The 23,004-nt window shown below is 41.6% G+C and overlaps 1 long non-coding RNA gene across 1 annotated transcript in view; it reads right to left on the bottom strand.

The window, feature by feature from the left end:
• LOC132425508 (uncharacterized) overlaps positions 1 to 23,004 on the bottom strand; it is a 54,455-nt gene that overhangs the window by 31,161 nt on the left and 290 nt on the right. The window contains exon 2 of the long non-coding RNA XR_009519449.1: positions 10,135 to 10,288. This is a non-coding gene — a long non-coding RNA (uncharacterized lncRNA). The remainder of the gene's footprint in view (positions 1 to 10,134; positions 10,289 to 23,004) is intronic.

A 23,004-nucleotide genomic window follows, 5' to 3' on the forward strand; every position in this document is an offset into this window, starting at 1 on the left:
AAACAAGGTTCTTGTCCTCTTGGAGAGTGTGTTCTAGTGGCATGAGACAGACAATAAAAGATAAACATTTCAGTCTGGAGAAGAGGATGAATGCCATGGAAGATGAAAAAGTAGATGGGGGCGAGAGACAGTTGTCCTGTGGGAGTAGGAGGCTGGATATTGAATGAAGTGGTTAGGGTAGGGTGCGCTGAGGAGAGGAGTTAGCCAAGCAGCTATCTGGTGGAAGGGCATTCAAAGCAGAGGGAACAGTGAGTATGAAGACTCCAGGGCGGGAGTGGTATGCCTGTCATGTTCTAGGAACTTTGAGGAAACTGGAAGTGGAAGGGGATGAGGTCGAGAGGTCACAGGGAGCTGGATTGTGTAGCCCTTGTACAGACCTTGGGTTTTAATCTAAATGAATTGGGAGCAGTGGCAGGGGGACATGTGTAGGCGGGGAGAGGAGAGAACAGGGTTTTGAGCAAAGGAGTGATGTGATTTCATGGACATTTAAAGGGCTTGACTCTGGGTGTCCTGTTGAGAATAGACTGTAGACAGTCAAGAACAGACACAGGACCACCAGTAATGCAGGTGAGAGAGGATTGTGGCTCTTACCAGGTTGGAAGCAGTGGTGGTAATGAAAGTGGTCAATTCTAATGCATTTTGAAGATAGAATGAACGGGATTTCCTGATGCATTGAGTGTAAAAGTGTGAAAGAGAAACGTCACAGATGACACATATTTTCTGGCCTGAGAATTGGCTAGATGAAGTTGTCCTTACCTGATATAAAGACAGCTGCATGTAGAATAAGTTTGGTGGAATTTGGGAGAGTTGTGTCGAGTTTGAGATGTCATTAGACATTCAAGGGGAGATGTCAACAGGCAGTTCTCCAGGATCTGGAGTTTGGAATAGAAGTCTGGGCTGGAGATATGTATTTGGGGCTTGTTGGCACATGTATGATGTTTGAGAATGAATACGATCGCCACATGGGAGAGTACAGATATTGAAGAGAAAATAGAGGAGAAAAACCAGATGATCATCTCAATAGGTGCCCCCAAAATATTTGATAAACACTTATTCCCGAATAAGAAAACAACAAATACCAAGAAACTTTAAGGGGAAAAAAAGACTTCAATATATCATGAAAGATAATATGTTCTCTAAGTGAAAGACTATAGTTTTTTCTTATTTTCTCTGCTTTATGTTTCTCCAATTATAAAGCAATACAGCTTTATTGCAACAAGGAAACTACTACAGTGATGTGTAAAGAAAAGTTAATCATCATCTCATCCCCATCTCAACCCCCTTTGAGGTGACAAATGTTAACAACTGGCATTTATCCCTTCACATCCTTTTCATGGTTCATTCAGTATTACAAGCATTTATGCAGCCCACAGTTATAGTGGTTTGTTTTTATGTTCTTTGTTTTGACAAAATAGAATCATACCATACACATTACTAGCTTTTAAAAATTTAACAACATATCATGAATATCCCTGCAAATATGTCGATATAGATTCAACTCTAGCTTTTTCTCTTAATATATATATACACACACATTATACATTTATATGTGTATATATAATGTATATACATACTAATGTGTGTGTTTTATATATATATATATATAGTGTCATTAAGCTAGTTTAAAAAATTTCTATTAGATTTTTTTTCCTTCTACCCTCTTCCAGCATCTACCCAAAACTAATCCCCCTACCCCCAACCTGGCATAGCCCTTGTTAACAACGCCCTGTAGAGCATTCCATGCTTTTTCCCCAAGGTCATGTAATCATGAGCAAACAAGTTTGCACACAAATATATACATTTACATATATACACACACACATACATACACTCATATACTAGTTTATAGCTGGAAACCATAATATACACAATTCTCAGCATCTTGTCTTTATCACTCAACATTGTGAAGAAATCCTTCTAATTCATGGGGAGTAGTTCTAATTCCTTCTTCTTAGTAGCTGCATAGTATTTTATGACGCAGATAAATGCACAATTTATTCAACCATTTCCTTATGGATGCATATTCACTTTGTTTTTAGTTTTTTGCTACTATAATTCTGCAATAAACAAGTTACATATAGCTTTCTGTACTGGTTCTTTTATTTCTACTGGCTACATTCCCAGCAGTGCAATCATTGGGTATGTGGATTCTTTATTTTAATAGATGCTGTTAGATTATTTTTTTCCAAAAGGCAATAACAATTCACACTTTTCACAAGCAATGCATGAGACTGCAATAGATAATATTATTCTTTTTAATTTTTTAAAATTTATTTATTTATTTATTTTATTTATTTATATTTTGGCTGCGTCGGGTCTTTGTTGCTGTGCACGAGCTTTCTCTAGTTGCGGTGAGCGGGGGCTACTCTTCATTGCGGTGCGCGGGCCTCTCATTGCGGTGGCTTCTCTTGTTGCAGAGCACAGGCTCTAGGTGCGTGGGCCTCAGTAGTTGTGGCTCGTGGGCTCTAGAGCACAGGCTCAGTAGTTGTGGCGCACGGGCTTAGTTGCTCCGTGGCATGTGGGATCTTCCCGGACCAGGGCTCGAACCCATATCCCTTGCATTGGCAGGCAGATTCTTAACCACTGTGCCACCAGGGAAGTCCTATTCTTTTTAATTTTTGCCAGTCGGATGGGTGTAATGTCTCATTATTTTTTATTATTTATTTAATTTTTTTTTGCGGCACGCGGGCCTCTCACTGTTGTGGCCTCTCCCGTTGCGGAGCACAGGCTCTGGACGCGCAGGCCCAGCGGCCATGGCTCACGCGCCCAGCCGCTCCGCGGCATGTGGGATCTCCCCGGACCGGGGCACAAACCCATGTCCCCTGCATCGGCAGGCGGACTCTCAACCACTGCGCCACCAGGGGAGCCCTATGTCTCATTATTTTAATTTGCAGTTTCCTGACTGCTGGTGAGTTTGCGTACCTTTTAATACGCTTATTAGCCATTTGGATTTGGTATTCTGTAAATTGCCTGTTTATACACTTGCCCTTTTTAAAAAATGGAAGTGTTTATCTTTTTTTTACCACTTCGTAAGAATTTGTTGCATGTAAGAATTATTAACCCTTTATCTGTTATCTGCATTACACATACTTTTCTAAATGCATATTTTGAGTCGACTTTGTTTATGGTATCTTTTGCCATATAAAAGTTTTCCATTTTTAGATAATGAAGTATGTCTATCTTTTATACTTCCAGATTTCTGGTTTTAGTTAAAGAGGTGTTCTCTGTCCCCTAGATTTCCACGTAGTCGCCTAAATGTTCTTCTAAGATTTACTGTTTACATTTAAGTTTTTAATCCACTTGGAATTTATTTTTGTATTGTTGTGAAACTGGGATACAAGTTCATTTTGTTCTAGATGAATAGCCAGTTATGCCAGCACTATTTATTAAATAAACCATTCTTTCCCACAGAATTGAAATACTACCTTTGTCACATATTAAATTATGATATATACTGAGATCTATATTTGGATCCATTCTTCTGTTCCACTGATTTGTCTACTCTTATGCCAATACCATTCTGGTTGTATTACAGTGATTTTTATTACAATGGCTTTCAGTTGAAGGCAAGTCTCTCATTATTTATCTTCTTTATAGTTTTCTTTGCTTTTCAGGCTTTTATATTTCCATATGTATTCCATATAGATTTTAAAACAATTTTATCAACTCCTTCCACTCCCCCCAGAAAACCTGTTAGGATAATAAATGGAATGTGTTATATTTATTTAGGGAGACTATTGTTTTTTGTCTATAAGAATTTCAGTATTTATCTCTTTAAAAGAGAAATATTATCACATCTTAAAAATGAACAATTTCTGGATAATTAAATGTCTAGTCACTGTTTAAATTTCTCCAATTATCGCACGATTATTTAGTCTATTTGTTAGACTCAGAATCAAAATAAGGCCATAAATTGCAGTTGGTTGTGACAGGTCTTTAAATCTTTTTTGAATCTATAGACTCCTCCCCTGTCACACTTTTTTCTTGCAATTACTGAAGAGAATGGGTTGTTTTTTCCAGTAGCATTTCCTAGCCTGCATTTTGATAACTGCACCTCTGTGGTGTCATGTAATGTATTCCTCTGTCCCTTTAGTTTCTGCCTATTAGTGGTTAGATCTAGAAGTTTGATCAGACTCAGGTTCAATTTTCTGGCAAATACTCTTCACAGAGGACGGCACAGGATGTCTGATTCTCTTTGTTATTCAGCACTCCTCTATCCATGGATTTGTTAGAACTTGCACAGTGGTGACGTTATGACTCCATCACTCCTTCTGTATTGTTAACGGAAGCAGCTTTAGATGTTTCTTCTACAAAAGTGCTACAACTACTTGGGTACCTGGAGGTACATGTTATGCAAAAAAACAAGATAAGAGATTGATTTCAGATGAGCTGACTTCCTAGAATCTTCTGAAAGTGACCACTAACTTTGTTTTGTTTTGTTTGTTTGCTTTGTTATGAACTAGTGGGCATAATCATATTGGATATATTTCAATCTATTAAAGTTATTATTCATGTTTCAGTGGCCTGTGGGAGCCTCTTCAGGTTGGCTTGTGAGGCCTTTGGACACAGCCCTGGGAATCTTTAAGGTCACACCAGAGAGCAGGAAGCTCAGTTACTCAGGGCAGGTGGTGTGTTTCCTGCCCTAGATCTGTCATGGCTGTAATCCAAGGGGCCCTTTGGCCTTCTAGGTGAAACTGAATTTGGGACCACCATCTGGGCACTTGATGTTACTGGTTTAGTCACTGTTTCTGGAATTTTTTTTCAGTGGACAGAGTAGAAAATGGTGTTTGCTGGTAAGAGTACATGTCATGAGTTTATACTAATAGTTTCAACTCAAATTAAAGACTACAGGGTTAGTACTTAACTCATTGACCTCCTTCCTACCACACTGAAAAATTTCAGTTGTTGACAATCTCAGCAGAATTACTTGCTTCCTTTAGGGCACTCTACATACACTATAGTCTGAGAATAACGGTCCTAATACTGCCTCAAAAAATGTGGGATTTCTCAGGGCAGCTTAAGATATTTTTTGCAATTCTTTTTTTGTCCGTAGGGCATAGCCCACTAGGGATGGGCTATCAAATTACTGTGCTTTAAAAGTCACTTTAAATTGCTTCTCTCTGGGTAGCTGTGCCACCAAAACATGATTCTGGTTGAGTTGGGTTCATTTGTTTTATTTTACTTTCAGTGTTTAGGGATTGCTTTTTAAAAATTTAAGTTTGATGTATAATTGTGTAAAACGTATATGGTTTTAAAGTCAAATCTAAAAGCAGGGAATATTCAGAAAAGCTCAGCTTCTGTCTCTGCTTGTTCACTACTTCCCCACAGGAAGTCATTGAAAACTGGTTTTATAGTTAATTAACTTTACAGTTTTTAATTTAAGTAGTTATAGATTTATGCACATGTATACATACACAGTATCTATATATGTGTATATGTATCTCCCCTTTCTTAAATATATATACCATATATACTTCTCTCCATCTTGTTTTCTCATAATAAACTGTCTCAGAGATCACTCTTACCTCCTTAACCTTTAGAATTTTAAGGTTTTAATCCAATAGAATTCCCACCCCCTTCCAGCTTATCAACCTTGAAATGGCCAGCCTGTCCTCCACTGGTTCCTCAAATGCCCAATTCAATTGTATCATGCATCCTCCCCTTCCAGGCCATCGAAAGCATCAGCAGCAGAGAAGTAGTATTTTATGATATTAACTTTCCCGATCCAAGGGCAAGATATATGCAAATGTAAGGATATCAGTTATATCTCATATTATTATATAAATTTAATTCATCCCAATCCAAAACCCAACAGGACTTTCTAAGGGAATTTAACAAGCTGGCTATACAATTCATATGAAGGAGAAAGGGACCCAAATGGCCAAGAAAGTTTTGAAGTAAAAAGAAAAATGAGGGAAGACCTTCCCTACTAGATACTGGAGCATTGAGTCTATAGTATAGACTGAGTTTACCTGACCATGATGAAATAACAGGGTCCAGATTTAGCCTCCTTCCTATACAATGAAATTACTAGAAAAAAATATGTAAAACAATAGTTTTCAGGCATTGGACAACAGGCAGCACGGAGAAGGAAAACAAACAAGGTGAACCCTAAGACTGTCCAAGCATACCCCCTGGAGAGAATTTCTCAGCTGCAGCACAGGAAGGAGCACCTAAACAGAGTGGTCTCTGACCCCTGAGGAGGTCAAGGGAGCTGGAATTTGTGGGTCAGGCCAGAAGATAGTAAAGAGCCACATGAAGAGAGCTCAGAGATCCACAGAGAGTTCCCCTTGAGAGTTCAGCTCAGTACTCATCAGTACCTAGGTGTCTTAGTCAGCTCAGCCACTGCAACAAAATGCCATAGACCAGGTGGCTTAAACAACAGATATTTATTTCCATAGCCATTATTTTGTAATAACTTTAAGTGGAGTATAATCTAAAAAAAAATTGATATGTTTTACACCTGAAACTAATATTGTAAATTAACTGTATTTCCATTAAAATTTTTTAAAAACACATTTATTCCTCACAGTTCTGGAGGCTGGAAGTTTGAGATCAGGGTGTCTGGTTGGGTCTTGGTGAGAGCTCTCTTCCTGTTTATACCCTCATGTGGCCTTCCTTGGTGTCTCAGAGAGACTGAGATGCCTGGTCTCCTCCTCTTTTTATAAGGGCATTAATCCCATCATAAGGGCCCCACCCTTATGATCTCATCTAAACCTAATTACCTCCTGAAGACCCCACCTCTAAATACCATCACATTGGGGGTTAGGGTTTCAACATGTGAATTTGGGGGGGACACAAGCATTCAGTCCATAGCAATGTGTGTGAGAACTCTACATGAGGTTAGGGGAAGACCACCAGAAAAGATCAGGCAGAACAATCCCCAGAACTAGCCCTAGACTAAAGGCTGCTCTAAACCCAACTAACGAAGTATAAAGACAAGTTTTGAAAGGACTGAATTCCTTCCAAGTAACTTAACTGTGTCCTAAAACAGAGCCCAAAACCATTCAAAGGAACAAAAGATATCCAGTATTGAACAAGACAAAATTCAAACTATTTGCATCCAATAAAAATTTACTAGGCATGCAGAGAAGCAGAATAATATAACTCATAAAGATGAGAAAAATCAATCAATAAAACAGATCCAGAAATAACACAGATGATAAAATTAGTAGACTATGGCATTAAAGGAGTAATAACAAATATGTTCAAGAAGGTGGAGGAAAACATGAGCATGTTAAGGAGAGATATGGAAGATACAGAAAAGACCCACATCAGACTCCCTCCTGGTGATTGGGCTTTGGAGACTGGGCCATTCAGTAAATCAGCCTTCGGGTGAGCTGGCTTTTAGAAAACTGGCTTTTGGAGAACTGACCAAGAACCATCTTAAACGTGAGATTGATAGTGGGGCTAATATTTCTTTCCTCTTTGAACAGAAGTAGCACCCCTGGGGAACTTCAGGCCTCCCTCTTCTTGTTGGGGGAACGGGTTGGTGGGGAGGGGGTGTGTGAGAGCAGTGTGGGTGCTTTATCTCTGCAAGCTTCCTCTGAGGAGTGGGAGTGCAGAAAGACAATGGACTCCCTTTGTGGGCATGCAGATCCAAGAGAACAAGAACCAAAAGGCTGGTTGCACAGTGACATTTATTTCACCCAACTGAGAAACATGGACCAATGGAGGTCAGGCTCTACTGAGTTGGCGAAAATGGTGAAATCTTCCTTGCTGGTACTTTCCCCAAGAGGAAGATGTGCCTTAAAAGAGTGTAAAGCTGGGGTTGGAAAGATAAGCTGTCCCCATGCTCCTAGTAAGTTCCAGGCATTGTGCTGAGGATCCAAGCTTGGCTATGATGTGGCCACTGTTCTCAAGTCTCTCACAGTCTGGTGGGCTTGCCTTCCTCACTTTCTGTTCCTTTTTGTTTTCTTTACAGGCTCCCATTTTTCTTACTTGCCTCTTAAATAATTCAGCACCTGTATGGGGCTTGATAACTAGGTGCCCTGAGCTTCCTACTGCTCTATTTATACAGTTATCATGATGAGGGGAGAAACTGGCACACATTACTAGAGCCTAGAGCAAGATCTCCCTTAGACCCAGGGAGCCAGGGCTCCTGCCCTGAGCCCTGGGCTACAGAGGGCGCCCCTGGGGCTCTTCTCAGGCAATACTCACCCACTTGGCCAAGTGTCTACAGGGCCAAGGCAATGTGGCTGTTTGGAGTCTGTGCCCCCTGGGAACCTGGACCAGAGCCATCACAGTTGGGCTGGAGTGTCCACACAGGGAGGAGAGAGAAGGTGTGTATGCCACGGGCGAGGGGCATTCACTGATATCCTTGCCCCAGATCGCTTAAATGTTCACAGTAAACTGTCTGGAAATCCAGAGGTGGCCTGACTTCTTGCTGGGGGAAACCAGTATTAATTTTTACCCACCTGAAGCCTTTCTCTGGGGCCCGGAACTCATGACTTTACCTATCATTCGGTGTCATGTCTCTTAGCATCACCAAATTAGAACTCTTGATTCATTCCCTCCAACCCACCCACCACAATCCCCCCCATCTTAATAAACAGTTCCACCATCCATCCAGTTGATCAAACATTCTATATTCTTCTCCTTTCTGTTATCCTGAACTTCCACTGAGACAATCCATTAGCATGTCCTGTTGGCTATGCCCCTAAAATAGATCCCAAATCCAACTACCTCTTACCTGCTTATTGCCACCATTCCAGGTTTAGTCACCATCATTTCTTACCTGGGCTACTTCAACAACAATTTCCCTGTTCTCACTTTTTGCCTTTCTCCCCCTTAGTTGATTCTCCAACAGCAACTAAATTGACTTATGAAAAAATAAAACGGATGATACTACTCCCTTGTTTAAAATCCTCTAATGGATTTCCACTGAGATTAGAATTAATCCAAACTCCTTTCAATTTCCCATGGGTCCTATACAATGTGGCCCCTGCCTACCTCAATGGCCTCCTCTTAGCCCACTCCCTCTTGGTCACCACCTCCTTCCACTCTGCTCTTTGTCCTAGTTTTTACATGCTCACACTCATTTCCTTCCTTATACATGCTCTTTTTTCTGCCTGGAATATTCTTACCAAGTTCTTAAAAGGCTGGGTTCCTCTTATCTGGGCTCAAATGCCATCTTCTAAGAGAAGCTTTACTTAACCACCTTCTTGATGGAACCCATCATACCTCTAGCATCTCGAGTTACTTCCTATCATACTCTCATGTGTTATTTTCTTCATAGCACTCATCAAAATTATCTTATTTGTTTCATGCTCATTGTTGGTTACCCTCCACTAGAATACAAGTGCCACAAGGAGAGGAATCTTTTTATGTTTTTGTCACTATAGCCTTAGCCTCTAGAATGGTTCTTGATATATAGGTGGTACTAAATAAATATTTGTTGAATGAATGAATTAATCAATGTACATATGAGGCTTTCAAGCTTTCTGATAATTAATCTAGAATTTGTTTGGAGGTTTTTCATATTGAAAATAAAGAAACCAACCTAGTGTCTTAAATTGGGTTTCCTGGGAAGCAGACTCTGACCCTGAGATTAGCATGTAGGAAGTTTACTAGGGATTGCTTCAGGGATCAACACCAGTGGAAAGAAAAGAAAAGAAAGTAGAATTTGGCAGAGAGAAAAGTTTGGCTGTGTTAGTCCCCTAAAAGGTCTAAGTTGATCCTAATAGGAATTCCGAAGCTAGGGTAGCCCTCCCAATTTGGTCCAGATCATGACAGCTGGGACCAGGATTTATACTTCCATGATGTTCAGTCGTTAGACATAGGCTACCCTGGGGAGGAAGTACACTATTGGGATCAACTACAGACACTACCACTATAGTAGGTCTCAGTGCTGCAATTAATACTCATCATTTCCCTCCTCTACTGGCTGTCTATTTTACCCTCACCCTCAGCTAGCACCTCTGGTGCTCCTGGTGGCTTACCTGGTAGTATGACCCAGACCCTCAACTCTTAAGAGTCTGAGTCCCTGGTCACAATGCTGTTCTCAGTCCGTAGCTGCTACACTGGTCTATTTATTACCAAAACTGAACAAGAGAGTACCAAGAGATGCTCAAATGGATCATCCAGGTGGAAAACATATTCTTTTTTGCCCCTATTGTCTAACAGCAGTCTTACCTCTTCCTGGTGACTAGGGCCAATTATTCCTGCCAGGATGGTGATTCCTCTTCTTGTCCTCCGACACCTTGGCAGGAGGAGCTTAAAGAGCCCAGCTGGCAGCCATGGTGGAAGTACTGCCTTCTAGCAACCAAGACTCTTGACTGTTCAGAACCTAGAGTTTCAGGAAAGGGAAGCACAAATTCCCCAAATGGATCAGTAGGAGTGAAGGAAAATGGGAGTACCCCCACTTGCACCTCTTGATTCCTAGGCCTATGTATTCTACCTCCTGGGGAAACAGCACCCTATAAGGGTCATTTATTTAGAATGTCCCCTGCATTGCACAGGACGGCATGCCATCTTCATAAGGTATTGGCTCTGAGCTGGCTCTTCTATCAGGCTAGTGGCTTCTGGGTATGGCGGTATGTGATGTGAACAGTGGATCTCACGGTATCATGCCTGTTCCAGCACTTCCTTTAATGTTAAGTGAGTTCCTTTGTGTGGCACAGTAGTATGTGGAATCTTATGCTTATTAAACATTCTATATGTGCTTGGATAATGGTACTGGATGAGGGCTGGCAGGCAGGAAAGGCAAATCCACACCCAGAATATACATTTATCCTTGGGAAAGGGTAGATGGTATCCAAAGTCGTTAACTTGTCATCAGGTGGTTGCTTGGTCTCTTGGAGGGACTGTGCTGTTGGTTTCTGTTGCAAGAAGGTCAGACATTCAGTGGTGAGAGTAGGTCGATCACCCTTAAGAGGGACCTGTGCCATTGCATCCATGTATAGCTTCCATCCCTGCTACCACGGGAACTCCATTCATGTGCCCAAGATGCAAGCACTGGAGTGGCTGATGACAGAGGCTGGCTTGTATCAACTGGATATGTGTTTTTGTAGTACGTCTCCTATGATGGATGTTCTCTGATGGTCATTAACATGTGAAATAAGGATCTTCACACTCTATGCTCACTTCCATATGTTCAACCACATGACTTTACCCTTGTCTTTGCTGTTCCCCAGTCTTCCAAGCTTTCCGCTTCTAAACCCCTGATCAGAGGGCCAAGCTATCCAGCACTGTCCATGAGCCCCTGTGTATTCTAATTTCAGGCCACTTCTCTTTCCACATAAAGTAGCTGACCAGGTGGGAGGCATTCTCCTCACCGTCATCTTTCAAGACCATGTTGGGTGGGGCAGCAGTGCAGCCATCACCCCTTTCTAGCTTTCAGCAACAAACTAAGGTGAGCCATTTGTGAATCAAGCTCAGGCTTTTTTTCCTGCATCAACTGATCATCAAAAATTCCCCCATGCAGTAAGAGATGTGAGCTGAGCAGTGGTATACTGGTAAATATTTAACAACTGGCTTTCTGAAAAGGAGAAAAAAATATCTGATTTATAACATTAGCTAATTTTCATAGTGTAAATACTTCCACTATGGTCAATTTCAAACCACCAATATGATGTCGACAAGATGGCAACCCTTCCTGAAAACAACAATGAGCTCTCATGAGCTGGTGCAGACTGGCTCCAGCACACCACTAAGTGCTGCATAACAACACCTGCATGATGCTATGAGCTACCTGCATGCTATCTTCTCTTGCATCTTGCTTGTGCCCTCAGGTCTTGTTCACATTCAATGCTAGATGTACCTCTTCTACCTGGGTCTGCCCCAGCTAATGCCTTGCAAAGTGTGATAGAAATATCTCATGAGGGGTAGTTCTGGTGTCATGGTCACTTGGTGTTCCATGGTGAGGCATTCACCTCTATCAGGGCCTAGTAGTATTCCAGGAGCTGTGTTTTCAAAGGTGTATAATTCTCTGTTGCAGTTGGCATGGCTTTGATCCAGAATTCTATGGATTTACATTGTGATTCTCCTATTGGGGCTTGTTATAAAATCTATATGTCATATTTTCCCACCACTGATACCCCTAATAGGCTCTGCTGGGCTGTGTGGTCCAAAAGGCCAATAGCTGCTTGCCCTGCAGCCTAGACCTGTTGCAGAGCCCTTTCCTGCTATGGACCCGACTGAAAAATGGCATCCTACTGTGTCACCAGGTATGTGAGTTGGAGCAGTACTTCTGGAAATATATTGCTTCTAGAACCTGAAGAGGTCTACCTGGCAGGCATTGTGCTGTCTTCCTCATGATGGGAGCTACAAAATGCAGTGATTTCTCTTTTACTTTAGAAGGGACGCCCCAGCATACTCAAGATCACTGGACTCTGAAAAAATACTAATGTGGCAGGCTCCTGAGTCTTTTCGAGTTCATCTCCCTTGAGGATGCATGTAAATTACAAAGGCCTCCAATATCCTAGCAATCGCTTGTTTTTTGATCCAACTAGCATGATGTCATCAATTTACTGGATCAGTGTGATACTCTGCAGGATGTCCAGCTGGTCCATGTCTCCTCAGACTATGTTATGACAGAGGACAAAGAGTTAACATAGCTTAAGGGCGAGGCCATAAATGGATATTGTCGCACATTCCAAAGGAATGTCAGTTATTTCTGATTCTTTTTTTGATAGGGGATAGAAAAAGAGCCGATTTGCCAGATCACTGGCCACATATCATGTACCTGAGTCCCTACTAATCTGCTCTAGCAAAGATAGCATACTTGGCACAGCAGCTGCAATTGGGGATACTATTTGGTTAGATTTGTGATAGTCCATCGCCATTCTCCAGGATTTGTCTGGATTTTGTAGAGGCCAGACTGGTAAATTAAACAGAGGTATGATGGGAACCACCACCCATCCATCTCTTAGGTCTTTAAGGGAGGCAACCATATTTACCTTTTTTCTCTCAGTTTTTTTAAAATGTGGGTTGTAAAATACATACAGTTGGCCCCCCATATCCATAGGTTCTGCATCCACAAATTCAACCAATGGTGGATGGAAAATATTTGAAAAAAATTTCAAAAAGCAAAACTTGAATTTGCCACATTCTGGCAACTATTTGTATGGCATTTACATTGTATTTACAACAATTTACATAGCATTTACACTGTATTAGGTATTATAAGTAATCTAGAGATGATTTAAAATATACAGGAGGGGGCTTCCCTGGTGGCACAGTGGTTAGGAATCCACCTGCCAATGCAGGGGACATGGGTTCAAGCCCTGGTCCGGGAAGATCCCACATGCCAAGGAGCAACTAAGTCCGTGAGCCACAACTACTGAGCCTGTGCTCTAGAGCCCGCGAGACACAACTACTGAGCCCGCGTGCCCCAACTAGTGACAACCCGTGCGCCTAGAGCCTGTGTTCCACAACAGGAGAAGCCACTGCAATGAGAAGCCCGTGCACCACAACGAAGAGTAGCCCCTGCTCGCCGCAACTAGAGAAAGCCCACGCGCAGCGACCAGAGACCCAACGTAGCCAAAAACAAAATAAATAAATAAATTTTTAAAAATTAGCATTGGTTTAAACTAATTAATTAAATAAAATATTCCGGAGGATGTGCGTAGGTTATATGCAAATATTACACCACTTTATATAAGGGATTTGAGCATCTGTGGATTTTGGTAGCCACAGAGATCCTGGAACTACTCCCCCTCGAATACCAAGGGATGACTGTATAACACGGAATTCACTGTTTCAGCCATTCATGAGTGTCCAGTTCGGAGGCATTTAGTACATTCAAATTGCTGTGCAACCTCCACCACCATTAATCGCCACATCTCATTTCACTCAGCATAATGTCTTCAAGATTCATCTATATTGTAGACGGTCTGATTTTCATGCCTTATTAAGGTTAAATAAAATTCCATTGTATGTATAAACCAAATTTTCTCTGTCCATTCATCTATCAATGAACATTTGGGTTATTTCCACCTTGTGGCTATTGTGAAATAATGCTGCTATGAACATGGATGTACAAATGTCTGTTCAAGTCCCTGCTTTCAGTTGTTTTGGGTATATACCCAGAAGAGGAACTGCTGAATCATATGGTAATTCTATGTTTAATTTTTGGAGTACTTGTCATACTGTTTCCCATGGTGGCTGCACCATTTTACATTCCCAACAGCAATGCACAGTGTTCCAATTTCTTGCCAACACTTGTTATATTCTTTTTTTTTTTTTTAAAGAGCCACCTGGACACCATGAGCTTCTTTCTTTTTTTTAGAAAATATTTATTTATTTGGTTGCACCAGGTCTTAGTTGCAGCAGGGGGGCTCCTTAGATGCAGTATGTGGGCTCCTTAGTTGTGGCAAGTGGGCTCTTTAGTTGTGGCATGTGAACTCCTAGTCGTGGCATGCATGTGGGATCTTCCCTGACCAGGGATCGAACCCAGGTCCCCTGCATTGGGAGCACCGAGTCTTATCCACTGGGCCACCAGGGAAGTCCCACACTTGTTATATTCTGTTTTTTTCTTTTTATAATCGGCATCCTAACAGGTGTAGAAGTGATTTCTTATTGTGATTTTGATTTGCATTTCCCTAATGATTAGTGATGTTGAGCATCTTTTTATGTGTTTATTGGGCATCTGTATATCTTTTTTTTGAGAAATGTCTATTCAAGTTCTTTACCCATTTTTTTAAGTGGGTTGTTTGTTTCTTGTTGTTTCCCTGAGTTGATTTTGTAACTGTTTTCTATTCATTGCAATTGTTCTTTGTTTCTTTTTTCACCTCCTCTTTTTCTGCCTTCTCAGGTTTTAATTGAACATTTTATATGATTTCATCTTATCTCCTCTCTTAGCATATCAATTATACTTCCAAAAAAACTTAGTGGTAGCCTTAGACTTTTCAATATACATTTAAACTTATCTAAGTCCATCTTCAAATCACATTACACTGCTTCATGCATACTAAGTTATTGCAGGTAACTCAGAATATCCCCAATTCCTCCCTCACATCCCTTATAACACTGCTGTCATTCATTTAACTTATCCATTTGCTATAACAAAATATAAATAAAATAAAATAAAAGATTTTATTTTACTTTTATTCCTTCTCTAATACTCTTCCATTCTTTATGTAGATCTGAGTTTCTGACCTATATATCATTTCCTTTTCCCTGAAGAACTTCTGTTAATAATTTTTGCAAGGCATTCTTCATTTCTGTTACAATGTTTTTTACTTTTAGCATTTCCTTCTCATTCTTTTGTTAGAGTTTCCACTTCTCTACTTGTATTACCCTGCTTATGTTAATCTGCTTGTGCATGTTATCCATTTTTTCCATTAGAGCCCTTAGCATACTAATCAGAGTTATTTTAAATTCCCTGTCTGATAATTCCAAAATCTGTGTCATATCTGATTCTGGTTCCAGTACTTGCTTTGTCTCTTCAGACTATGTTTTCTCTTGTTCTTTAAGCAAGCCTTGTAATTTTTTTCTTGAAAGCCAGCATGATGTATTGGGTAACAGGGACTGAAGTAAACAGTAGGTCTTTAGTGTGAGGTTTTATGTTAGTCCGGCAGAAGTTGGGCTGTGTTTAATGTTTACTGTACCTGTAGGTGCTAGAGGTTTCAAATTCCTCTGTTGTCCTTATTTAGTCTTCCAGGTTGACTGTGGTTTCCCTATGGAATCATCCTCAGTTTGAGTCCTCATCCTGCAGCTCTTTCAGTGCTAATCGTGTTATACTGTTACACTGCAACCCTGCTGGGGTGGTGGTAAGGAGTGGGCAGGCGATGTGTTCTCTAATCTTATCACTGAATCTATCTTCTAATGGGCCTGTGTTCCTGAGCTGTGACCTTCACAAGCCTTAGCTTTTTTTTTTACACCCTTAGATAAAACAGGAAGGCTAGAAGGGGTTGGAGTGGGAGAAATGCCCTCCACCCAGGTGGGAAGCCTCTGGTAAGAGCCTTTTTCTCTCCTGGAAAGTAAGCTCTTGCTATGGAGAATGTTCTGGGCGTATTTCACAATGGTTGCTCTTCCCCATCTCTTCCGGCACCACAAGAGTATCTTTCTTGGCTCTTTATTGTGAAAACTTGGTGGGATTCCTGGAGGTAAAACCCACTGGAGTGGGAAAGCCCACCTAAGACTGAGGCCCACAAGAGTTTTTCACTGTCTAGATAGTCCCCACTCAGCCATTAGCAATTTGTCAAAATGACCATTGAGGTGAGCGTTCCAACCAGGTATGGCTCCAGTGGCTTCTGCTCCAGGTAATCACATCTTTGCTATGACTCTTTGAACTTGCCTGTCTCTCCAGAGTTCAGGGTGGCAGTTTACCCTGCAACCTCAGTTTTCTAATGGTTTCAAGAAAAGCCATTGGCTTTCAGTTTGTTCAGCTTTTTCTTCTAAGAACGGGAGTGATAACTTCTAAGCTCTTTACATGCTGGTGGTGTAAGTGGAAATTCCTCCCCAGGTTGTTCTTTATTTAGTATCTTGGCTGAGATGGGGGGGATGGTTTCATAAGCCTCTACTCGGCATTTGCCACTATGATAGCTCTTATTCCTTACAGGCCAAAAATTCAATATGGGGGGTTGTGCAAACTACCAAGGATGTCTATTCTTAAGTGTATTGATACATTTATGGACTGGGGACATGACAAGTGGGTGTGTTTGAGGATCCAGGAAAACTGTTACAAGCTGGACCTGGGCCAGACCTCCATTCCAGGCTCCCATCTGCCCCCACTCTAACGGAGTCCATACAGGCACTTGGAGTCTCTTAGCGTCAATGTCAGTTCAGGTTGTATATCCAATTGTCCTTGAAACGTTTGGGTACTCTCTTTTCCCCAGTGTATGGCTACATAAGCAAATGGCTACAGACCCCTTAAGGAAAGGACTCGGGGAATGACTACTGAATACACTGTTACGGTGTTGTAGAGTTCTTTCTCCTAGGAACATATTTCTCCCTTAATTAACGTGTTCCAGGTCCAAAAACCGGTTGTAAACCCAAAACTAAAATGGAGTCACTTATGTTAGGGACAAAATGGAGTTGGCTAATTTGGGTTCATTAAAGAAAAATGAAACTTAACGTTACCTAACATAAGTTGCAGGAATTTACAGCTCTTCTCAGAAATCAGCAGAGGATGCGGGTCAGTCCCCAAATGCCAAGTCTATTCATGCCATCTTTGGATTTCCTTGTTCCTCTGACTCACTACCCTGACCAAAATAAGGAAGAAGACCACCAGGCAACCAATCAGCTGAAAAGTCCAAATAACTTCTGCATTTACCCTCCCAAAAACCCTTTAGTCTGTGAGCAACTCAGAATTCATTGCTCTGGTAGCCCTGAGTGTCCCACCTTGCAGGTCAAAAGCCTTTCAATAAACTCATCTTTCTGCTTTGTTTTACTCAGTGTGAAGAATTTGGTTTTTGACATAGTTCAGGTCCAGAAACTGGGCAAATTTTCACTGGGGCAACTTTCTTTAACCTCTTGATCTTGCATCCTTGATTTATTTTGGTTGTTCAGATTGAGGGCTTCCTTTGATGGTTGTCCATCCATTTTGCCCTAGATGCCTTGTTCTATTTACCATCTCCATAATTCTGTGGGTCAGGCCCCCTTGACTGCACTCCTACCTTATAGCATCCACTTGGTTTCGGATGTTTAAATGCCACCATAAGACCTCTGTGTTACAGGGTGCTATCATCTCTACCTCTCTCAGGAAGCCCAGCTCTGAAATGTCATCTTCTATCTTCAGCCCTGGACTACGATGACAGCCACCACTGAAGTTATGAGTGATGATGATGCCTCTTACCAGAAATTCCTTTTCGATTTGCTAAGTGGTGTGTCCTCTGAACTTTTCTGTGGAATATATTCATCTGCTGAGTTTTCCAGCTTTATGTAAGTATTTTCGCTCTAGCATGTTCACTTACCTGAACTGTTTAATCACCCCTTACACTGTCAACCACAGCAGTTCCGGCATTTCTACCTTACTTGATGTAGTTTGGGCCATTGTTTTTGCCATGCTTCTAGATGACATCTTGAGTGTGTTCACGCCATCACCTGGGGTTCTTGCGCGAACCCGTATCCTGGGAGAGTACACCCAAATTGATAAATTCTCCCTCATTGGACTTTATGTTCCGCCTCCCTCTTCTCTTTTTATCCAGAACCTTCAGAATTCAATCACATGCATACTTCCCTGGCTTCTGTTGGTACTTGTTGCGTAGGTTCTACAGCTTCTTTGGGGTTGCTTTCCAATATTATCAGCCTTAGAATGTCTGTGGAATATCATATATTGTGACTTAATTCTAATCATTGCCTAGTGATCGGCAGGTAATGTGGGGGGTGCATCCTGAGGGAGGTGCATGTTATCCTGCACAGAAGGCCTCTCATTATCTCACAAGGAAGGAGCACTAGCTTTTAATAGGAAGTAGTGGGGCATTTTGGCAGGCTCAGTAGGTTGTAGAGAATTTAGGGTTCGAGATTTTTCATGTATATCGACCTAAATGTCTTCATCCCATGTGTCAGGGTCCCACTCTTTCCCAACCAGGGATCTACCCTTGAAATATCATGCCTGCCTAAATGGAGAGTTTAATCTTCTTTGGAAGTTTCCACTTGGCTTTCTGTTACTGTTACAGTTAAGTCCTGGGATCTGTCCTCAGTTTTCTCTGTCTTCCCACTGCAGGAGATGAGAACCTCTTTACATGCTTCCAGAAGATCTTCTGGCTTCCATACTGAGCTTTGACTTGCAGATTAATCATACTCAGCCTTTCATTATCTCTCTTCAAAGTATCAAGTCTACTTAGCAATAGCCAATCAAATCCCAATGGTCTTATAGTATAGATACTATTTCCCCTATACTTTGGCAACAGTGCCTGATCTTTCCCCGTATACCACAGTTGAAAGCTTTAACAATTGCCGTGTTTTCTTGTGGTAGCTATGTTCCACCTGCCACTGATTCATTGCCAGCCAATGAAATTGGTGGCCAACTCCAAAATTCAATCATAGTGTCTTCTTTCTTGGACCATTCCTGGCACCAAATCTTTTAGGTCAGGTTCCATGAAAAGTAGACTCTGAAGCAAAGATTAGTGTTCTGGGAGTTTATTAAGGAGTACACTAGTGGAAGGAAAGGCATAAAAGTAGGATCAGACAGAGGGAAAAATTAGGCTGTGATGCTGTCGTATAATAAAGAATGTGACTGGTTTTGTCCCTGGTTCCTGGGAGGCAACTTCTAAACCACTGGAATTTCCCACGGGATAGGAGTGAGTTTGTTATTTATGGTGGGTCCTCGGACCACACCTGAGTTTACGCTAATGAGATGATTTAGGATGAGGGTTGGTCATGCCAGAAAGACCAACCATGTGATAAAAGAGTTGAGGCTTTCAGCCATGTGACATCAGCCTAGGTTCTGGACCTCTAGGGAGGGGAAGGGGACTGGAGATTGAGTTCCATCATGGGGCCAGTGATTCAATCAATTATGGCTGTGTCATGAAACCACAATAAAAACTCAGGACACTGAAGCTCAGTGGAACTTCCTGGTTTGTGAACAACACCTTGATGTGTCAGGAGGGTGATGTGTCCTAATTCCACAGAGAGAGGGCACAGAAGCTCTGTGTTTAGGACCCTCCCAGGCTTTACCCTATGTATCTCTTCATTTGGCTGATTCTGATTTGTATACTTTATAATAAAATTGTAATCATAAGTATAGTACTTTCTTGAGTTCTGTGAATCATTATTCCAGCAAATTACTGAACCTGAGTAGGTTGTGGGAAACCCCAAATTTGTAGCCAGTTGGTCAGAAGTACAGGTGGCCTGTTGGTCCCTGAGCTTGTGGATGGCATCTGGAGTAAGGGCAGTCTTACTGGAGACTGTGCCCTTAAATCATGGCATCTGAGTTAACTCTGGGTGGTTAGTGGCCAAAATGCATGGTGGTACAAGAGACACCATCATAAATAATAACAGCCTCAGCTGATCCCATAGGGAGCTCTGATGCGCCAAAGCTCACGGTTATTCCTAGTTACGTAAAGGGATCAGGTGTTTATACCTCCACAACGTCTTCAGGCTGCCTTTGGGCAGCTCTCTTTATTTATTTATTTATTTATTTATTTATTTATTTATTTAGCTGTGTTGCTTCTTAGTTGCAGCATGCAGGACCTTTGTTGCAGTGTTTGGGCTCTTTGGCGCATGGGCTTCTCTCTAGTTGCGGTGCATGGGCTCCAGAGGGTGCAGGCTCAGTAGTTGTGGTGTGTGGGCTTCTCTAGCTGTGGTGTGTGGGCTCCAGAGTGTGCGGGCTCAGTACTTGCAGCGCATGGGCTTAGTTGCCCCGCGGCATGTGGGATCTTAGTTCCATGATCAGGGATTGAACCTGCATCCCCCGTACTGGAAGGTAGATTCTTAACCACTGGACCACCAGGGAAGTCCCAGGCAGCTCTCTTTAACCAAGGAAATTCCTGAAGGGAGCAGACAGTTGAGTACCGTCTGCAAGTAGCACTCCTAGAAACTGAGGGATGTCTTTCATTCTTGAAGCAGAATTTCCATGGCAAGTCATAGTGCCCAGTACACTTTGTTACAGTTTCCATTAAATGGTAGAGAGAGGACAGAGTGATTAAAAGCACTACTGAAGATTGTTTTGAATTTGTAAGCATTTTGCAACTAAAGAGAATTCAAAAAGAGAGATTGGCTGGTTGATCCTGGCAAATCCTCACAAGTGATCATATTTTCCCAATTAAGTCTTTTTGATGTCTTCCTATTACTCTTGGGAAGGATAGTCTTAATATCCTTGGCAGACAACTCACGCTCTGCATGAAACGGCCCCTTCTTGCATCTGCAGGATCACGTCTTCCTCATCTCATTGCACTTATGTTCTCTCTGTCTGTGGATTGCACCTGACTTTTGAAAGTTTCAGGGCCTTTGCACAGGCTGCTTCCTCTGCTTGGAAATGCTTTCTTACCTCTTTGACTGACCAATTTGTACTGCTTATTCTTGTCTTTGTTTAAATGTCCCTTTCTCAGAGAGGTCTTCCCTAACCTTCACTCTAGATAAGGGCCACTTGTTATATGCTCTCACAGTGTCTGTTCCCTTTGCATGGCCTAAAAACACTTACCAGATATAGTTACCTGTGTATTTATCTGTTTAATGCCTGCCTCTCTCCCTCTGATAAGTGTCATAAAGGCAGGAACTATGGCTATTTTGTTCTTCTCTTTTTCCCAGCACTTAACTCAATGCCTGACATGGGAGTTTAATAAATATTTGTTGAGTGAATAAGTAAATGAAGTAATTAAGGCATAGATAATAGTGACAAAGTGCAGTGGTTAACCATGTGGCTCTGGAGACAGAGTGGGTTCAAGTCTTTTAAATCCTGACCCGTTCATTGAGAGCTCTGTAAACGCGTCCTCCCCTTTGACAATGTAGAAACTTATCATTTCACATTGAGTCTGTCTGACTGGGGAAACTTATCCTCAATAACCAAACCCTAGGAGAATAATGTGGAATAAGAATACCTATTTATCAGCAGCACTACCGTGTACCCCTTAAGCACACAGACTGTTTTGGGATGAATCCAAAACTGTCATCTTGGCCACAATACTCAGCTTCTTGGTGCACCAGTTTCCTCACCTGTAAACAAGTCTAACTCATAGCACCCAGCTTAAAGTTCTGTAAGGATCTGATAGGTTAATATATATAAGAAACAGTTTGTGGGACCCAGTATATGTGTGTGTTATATGTGTTAGCTAATATTATTTATTAAGTTAGGTTGGGAGACACCTCTGGCTTGACACCTGGAGCTGGTTAGCTGCGTAAGACATTCCCTCTAGGTGAGTAAAGTCATGCCATAGACCAAATAATAGACTGGAGAGTTGTCTGGTAGAGTAAGAGTAAAGGAAATCTCCTCTGGCAACATTTCTGGCAAGCTGTAGGGGAGCTGGTGGATAGCTCTTCTCTATTCTAGGGACCATTCTGCCTGAAAATCCAGGGTGAGTCATTCAGATCCAGAACTCTATCCCTCCTCACAGAGAGTGTAAACATCCTGGCAGATTCTGGCCCTTTGCTCCCCTGTTGTAGATTCCAGAAAGGCCACTATCCTTAGAGAAATACAGCCTCTCTTCAGTCATTCAGGTCACAACACAATTGATTAGGTTACAGTTTTCTTTAAATATACACTAGACCCAAGGAAGAAGTCTTATCACTTTGATTTCAGTTCCTCCTTTACCAAGTTTCCTTGCACATTTATGACAGGCTGATGCCTCTTAGGGTGGAGCATTTCTGCAGGTAGAATTCTAAGCTTTTCCTTCATTGTTTCTCCAAAATTTTAGAGCACTTTATAGTATCCCTCAAACTGGGAACCTGGAGACCTGAGCCTGGAAATGTGAGAGTGAAATCTGGATTTTAATTCTGACATTGACACTAACTGGTGAACCTGGTCATCACAGGGCTTAGATTTCCTCATTTGGAAAATGAAGCAGAAAGAGAAGATCAGCTGGAAACCCTTCCAGGTTTACAATTCAGTGATTATACATCATGATCTCCAACAAAAGTCAATATGCTGTTAATGTACTTTTAGGGTAGAAAGTTATACTGGGTATTTTGTAAGTGAAGATACTCACTTTTCTTTGGGCTGACTTTGGAATGTGGATTTTGTACAAAAAAAATAAAAGAATTCTCTTTATAAGCTGCAATTGTAGAGTTGTATTTAACCTTAGAGACTGCAATTCTGAGGACTGGATAAGAATCCTAATATGGTCTTCCAGGGCATCCAAATGACCACTGCGCAAACTACATAGATCACCCGGCTTGGGCTGGTTCACAGATCTTTTTCTTGTGTGCTTTTCTGGGAATGAATGCAACTGAGCAAGCAGATAGGTTCTGGGGGGAGAGAGTCACAAAAGTCATAAAGTCATTCTATCCCAACAATTTGCTATGGCTTTAGGGACAGCCCTAATGGCTGTGTGACATAACCTCTCTCAGTCTTGGTGTTCACATCTATTAAATAACACCTACTTTGCAGGGTTACTGTAAGAATGAGAATAGAAGTAGGGTTAACAGCGTGGAAGCACACAATATGCACACAGGAAAAAGTTA

This window comes from Delphinus delphis, chromosome 5 (assembly GCF_949987515.2).
Source record: "Delphinus delphis chromosome 5, mDelDel1.2, whole genome shotgun sequence".
NCBI classification, from domain to species: domain Eukaryota; kingdom Metazoa; phylum Chordata; class Mammalia; order Artiodactyla; family Delphinidae; genus Delphinus; species Delphinus delphis.